Here is a 6,520-nt window from a genome sequence, read left to right on the forward strand (position 1 = left end):
CTGGCTACGTCATCTATGTAGGAGGTGGACCTGTCGTGTGGCTATCGAAGAAGCAGGATGTAGTTGCCACCTCAGTGTGCGAAGCCGAGTACATTGCTGCGGCAACATGTTGTAAAAATCTTCAGTATCTAAAATCCTTCCTCTATGAATTGATTTGTGAGCAAGTTCCAGCTAGTGTCAAGATTGATAACGCTTGTGCTTTAAGACTGATTAAGACTGGTCAAATGCGTACTGGTACTAAACACATACTTGTGAAATTCTACTTCATTAGTGAAGCTCTACGAAGTGGAATGTTTAGAATCTCACACTGTCCGTCCAAGGACAACATTGCTGATATATTTACTAAACCCTTACTTGTTAATAAATTTAAGTATTTCTGCTCAAAACTTGTTACATCAAATTTGTGATTTGTAATGTTGCTTATACTATTGATATGTTATAGATATGTTATAAAGTTTATTTTTTTTTTTGTTAAACTATTACAAACACTGTTAAGGAGGTGTGTTGGAGTTGGTATTACTGGTAACAGTGTTTTGTCATAAGGCTGTGCCGATGTTCACTTGTCTGTAGACTGGAACTGTGTAAAGGCTGTGCTGTGTGAAGTGGGATAGAAAATACAGGTTAAGGTATGCACCATGTGCTGTTAAAACTGTGTGATTATTCTACCCTTTTTCCTTTGGATACTACAAACATACCGAACTACATAGCAAGGAGGAATTATTGACAAGAAATACAGAAAAACGGCTTCTCAGCTGTGAAAAATAAACCTGAACGATGCTGTGCTTTCCAGGATAAAGTGAAGGAAACGCAGTTTCTCTGCTTTGGTAAATTTAACATGTTTGATGCGCTGCAATGACGTCTGTTTAAATGAAAATATACTCTCATTTTGGGTCCAAAATTTATTTGTAACTGTCAGATCTCGATCTCAAAATCTTGAAAGTATGTGAAGAAATCAAGATAGCAAACTACGTCAAGAAGAACCCAATACGAAAAGTGAGTCAAGTACAATGACCCTGCAAGTTCTATTGCGTGCTTGGCACAATTTTGTGATGACGATCTTCGAAGGACACTTCCATGGGCACGAAGCAAAAATTTAGCTTTGCTTCAAAAAGTACCTTCACTGAGATTCCAAACGCTATGAATATAGCACATACGGTGCAATGCACTGAGATATCGCACCATACTCTACAAACTGAAGAAGTGTGTACTCAGTATGCATCTACAGATGAGCGATTCTCACGTTTCGGGGTAGTTTCGTTTCTTCTGACTCCTGTGCCCAAACGAGCGCAGATATCGACATGGGGTTTGTTTCTGATGTTAGGGAGGGCCATTGCCCACTAAACGCACACATTTCGAAAAGTTCACGTTCGTTGGTTTGGTCTACGTAGCGTTTGGAATACCCTAAATGTAACTTCCGTGATTGTCCAAAGAGGACACACTCGAACTTTCCGCCCCCAGTGTGGTGGTGTGGTTCGAAAATGCTGCCAACTGTCGACGGGGATTCGAAGCTTGGCATGTCTCGAGCTAATTTCGACCGAAGACCAATACGCCAGACTTCTTTCAAAGGTACTTATGCTGCAACGAAAAATGTCCTCCGTATATTCAATTTAACTACAGAAATTTCGAAAAGGCAGCTGAGCGATTCTCACGTTTCGGGGTAGTTTTGGCGTCTCTGATTTGCCGAACGTGAGAAATATCCAATTAAGTTTTTCTGATTATTGGGGTCCTGGATGATACTAGAGTTATGGAAATGGTATTTATAGTAAAGACCATGTACTATCTTCCTAAAAACATGAGCCATAAGGTATTCCCATACGTTTTAGTGGGTGTTTTGATCACGGAAATTACGTTATCACGGAAGTTACAAAGTGTCAAAATCGGCTTTAACGGCTGACTCGGGCTTGCTGTGGCTTAAAAGTCGTTCCAGGGTCAAATGATACTCTAAGACCGACATTTAAGCGGAAATTTTTTTCACCTACTGCTGCTGCAACATTGGGTAAAGGGTGCCACGGAAGTTACAGGTAATTGTTGATACACGCCATTTTATAATGCTCCAGCCCGCTTTGAGACCGTGTACAGCATCTTAGATTTCCGCGACCCATGCAATTATATCCCAGGGACTCCACTTTGATGGCTTGTGTCATGGAAAGTTAAAAGTTTGGCTTGGAGAGAAGTCCAGAGCTGCCTTTTCGAAATTAGTGTAGTGAAATTGAATATACGGAGGACATTTTTCGTTGCAGCATAAGTACCTTTGAAAGAAGTCTGCCGGTTCTTCGGTTGAAATTAGCTCGAGACATGCCAAGCTTCGAATCCCCATCGACAGTTGGCAGCATTTTCGAACCACACCGCCACACTGGGGGCGGAAAGTTCGAGTATGTTCTCTTTGGACAATCACGGAAGTTACATTTGGGGTATTCCAAACGCTACGTAGACCAATCCAACGAACAAGAACTTTTCGAAATGTGTGCGTTTAGTGGGCAATGGCCCTCCCTAACATCAGAAACAAACCCCATGTCGATATCTGCGCTCGTTTGGGCACAAGAGTCAGAAGAAACGAAACTACCCCGAAACGTGAGAATCGCTCAGCTGTGGACTTCTCCCCAAGCCAAACTTTAAACTTTCCATGACACAAGCCATCAAAGTGGAGTCCCTGAGATATAATTGCATGGGTCACGGAAATCTAAGATGCTGTACACGGTCTCAAAGTGGGCTAGAGCATTATAAAATGGCGTGTATCAACAATTACCTGCACTGTAAAAAATTATGTTGTAATTTAGCAGTAAATATGTTGCTAATTTTCTTAGCGATCAAAGTTGTTTTCAAATGACTTTCGTTGTTTACTAACGAGTTGCGTCGTTCGTCCACAAGATGTTTGTAAACCGGTAGACAGCCTTATTTGCATCAATTTTTATAGCCGATCAGGTCACAGACCTAGTAAAGTCCCGGTTACCCCGCAGTAACCATTTCTTAGATTGTCCGGGTTGTTTGTACGCAGCAAAATATTGTTTTGAAACAGCATGAGTCATAAAAATAATTAGCAACGAATTCGTCGTTTTAAAACAAGCAAACTTGTTCACAAACAACAACGTTCTCGAGGTTGGTAATTGTGTTGTTGTTTTAAAACAACAATTTTTAACAGTGTGTAACTTCCGTGGCACCCTTTACCCTATGTTGCAGCAGCACTAGGTGAAAAAATTTTCCGCTTAAATGTCGGGCTTAGAGTATCATTTGACCCTGGAACGACTTTTAAGCCACAGCAAGCCCGAGTCAGCCGTTAAAGCCGATTTTCACACTTTGTAACTTCAGTGATAACGTAATTTCCGTGATCAAAACACCCACTAAAACGTATGGGAATACCTTATGGCTCATGTTTTTAGGAAGGTAGTACAAGGTCTTTACTATAAATACCATTGCCATAACTCTAGTATCATCCAGGACCCCAATAATCAGAAAAACTTAATTGGATATTTCTCACTTTCGGCAAATCAGAGACGCCAAAACTACCCCGAAACGTGAGAATCGCTCAGATGCATACTTATAAGTACACACCTAGAGATGCATACCGAGCTGAGTACACATCAACAGATGCATACCTAGCTGAGTACACATCAACAGATGCATACCTGTTAAGTATGCATCTGTAGGTGCACACTTGGCAAGTATGCATTAGTAGGTTTGTACTTGTCACTATAGAAATACCCAGTATCGAGTACACACCTACAGATGCATACTTGGCTGAGTACACATCTACAGATGCATACCTGTCAAGTATGCATCTGTAGATGTGTACTCAGCTAGGTATGCATCTGTAGGTGTGTACTTATAAGTATGCATGCATCTGTAGATGCATACTCGCGTCGCTCGCTGGGGGCTTCGCCCCCAGACCCCTAAATGTCTGGGGCGCGTACCGGAGTAGTTTTAGTAAGTCCGTGGTGACCAAAGGCAAATTTTCTAAGGAAGTAAATGTACTGCTTTTTTGAAAGGTCTATTTAACAGCTTTTGACCATATAATTAAGCTACTTTTACTGCCCAAATAGATAGCTTGTATTGCATTGGCGACTTTGGCAGTCAATGGGTGCATACAAGGTCCGCAAAATATTAAAGACTGCTTAGACAAGGATAGAGGTGAATGGAAAAATCCGCAAGTCTCTACGACCACTCCTTGGCCCTAAACATTTCTCTGAGTAGGGATCGAAGTTTCCCGGAAATCTTCAAAGTTCCCGAAAAATTTCCGGAAAAGTGGAAAATTTCCATTTTGTTTGGAAATTTTGGAAAATTTTGAAATTTTGACTTTTTGAGTTAAAATGTAATATAAGGAGGAAAAAAATTTTATCCATAAAAACAAAAATGGATAAACAGGTTTAAGGAACCTTTCATGGGAACTAAGACCACCTCTAAATCGGTCAAATCAGTCAAAATAGTCACATTAGCGATTGGCATTTTCACTTCCTAGACCTAAGATTCCGCGTCGGCCTGGAGGGAGTTGGCTGATGGCCTACACTGCAATAATGTCTTACAGTGGAAAGCTGCACCAACTTATTATGGTGGAGATTTTCTCCATAATACCAACGAAATTTCTGATGGTATGTTATGAGGTCAGCTGCTTCACCATGATATGGAACATTTTCACCATATTATGGAGAATCTTCATTGTACAACATATAGAATGTACACCAGCAGCCTTTACTTGAACTCTCGTTCCCGTGCCGGTTTCGCTGGTGTGGAACGAATAGCTTGTTAAACCATAGTCGTACAGGAACTAGAGGATAATTTCACAACGACTAACTTGTAATAACACATCAACAGTCCACTTTCGAAAACAAGTCGTTAACCAACAACAAATGTTGTAAGTCAACGACAAGTATTGTAAGTCGAAAAGATTTTGTTATGTCTGCAACAAGTACTCATGGAGAACTTTTGTCGCTAAATTTATTTTGCATGGTTCTTTTTTTATCAATAGTAATTTCACTATGACTTGGCGAACAAATTAGATGAATTTTCATAATCCGCTTTAATTGAGCAGATAATTGCAAAAGATGTTGTTTCCACACAAATTGTATCGTTAAGGGTGATAACAAGAATATTGTTCTTCAACGACAAATTGTCGCTGACTTGAGTCAACGACAGTTGTTTCGCTTTGGTGCATGATGAAATTCCATGTTTTGGAACGACTAAATTTTTACTCACCTGATTGTTTCTGTACAACCATTTTTTAACAGTGAACCTGTGCCCTCTGCGCAGCACGCATATGTGAGTTGGCCATTCCAACTCCTCCTACCGGAAGCGCGCGTGAAGGCGTAAAATTCAAACTGGAAAACAGAAGTGTATTTTTGGGTTAACTAAACTGAAAAAGGTGACGCCGAGAGGGCTGAGGGAGACATGTCGCTCGCACAATGTAAAATGTATCGTGCAATACACTAAGGAAATCGTAAAGACAGATTTGTGTGCATTAATGAGTCAAAAACTCAAAAACACCAAAATTTCCAATATTTCATACTTTTTCAGGGGTCCGGAAATTTTTCGAAATTTTCCGAAAAATTTCCGGAAATTTTCCGGAAAGTTTCCGGCACTTCGATCCCTATCTCTGAGTCAGTGAGTCAGTCGGTCAGATTGGTGCTATATAGGTTCTTGATTTTGAGGACGTTGTCGGTGACGGGGACCCGATTGCGGCATAGTTTCGGAAATGTCTCGACTTGACCTATCGATATGGCGAATAAAAATTTTCAATCGGCCGGTCCCCTTTTTTTAAGATTGAGTGGATTTTGTTAAATTTAGGCCTATTTCATCGTTTTGAGGATGTTGCCGGTGACGAGGACCCGATTGCGGCACAGTTTCGGAAATGTATCGACCTGACCTACCGATTGGGTGAATAAAAATTTTTAGTCGGTCAGTCCCTTTTTTTGAAGACTGAGTGGGTTTGCTCGGAAACGGTGAGGGATTTTCAACTTTTGAAATTTTTCCCCATTTACCTATAAAATTTAGAATCGAATGGAAAAAACCGCAAGTCTCTACGATTACTCCTTGACCCCAAACATTTCTATGAGTGAGTCAGTGAGTGAGTCAGTCAGTCGGATTGGGGCTATATAGGTTCTTGATGACTGAGTTCACACTTCAGTTTGTAGAGTACCTGCAATGCTTCAGTCATATTGCACCTTACGTGCAATGCGTCCTGCAAATGCCCTATGCTAATGCATTGGGATGGGGAGGCATTGCACTTCATGTGCAATGCTTTTACACTGTACCAATTGACGCTATACTCGTGGCGTTCGGGTTCTCAGTGTTAAAAGTGAAACCAGATAGCCTGCCTCGAATAGACCTTTCCGGGCTAAGCAACTTGTCCAGTATATTTGGATCTTTGCGCCGCCACACTTAAAGATCCAGCCCATTTGTGGTGAAACAGAATTGAACTCGGTGTCTACTGGAGTATCAACAACAGCGAGTTTAATGCCATTTCGCTGCAAATGGATTACGTCTTACAGTGTGGCGGTGCAAAGATTTTGGGTTTTGGCACAAGAAGCTT

This window comes from Thrips palmi, unplaced genomic scaffold, assembly GCF_012932325.1.
Source record: "Thrips palmi isolate BJ-2018 unplaced genomic scaffold, TpBJ-2018v1 HiC_scaffold_17, whole genome shotgun sequence".
NCBI lineage: Eukaryota > Metazoa > Arthropoda > Insecta > Thysanoptera > Thripidae > Thrips > Thrips palmi.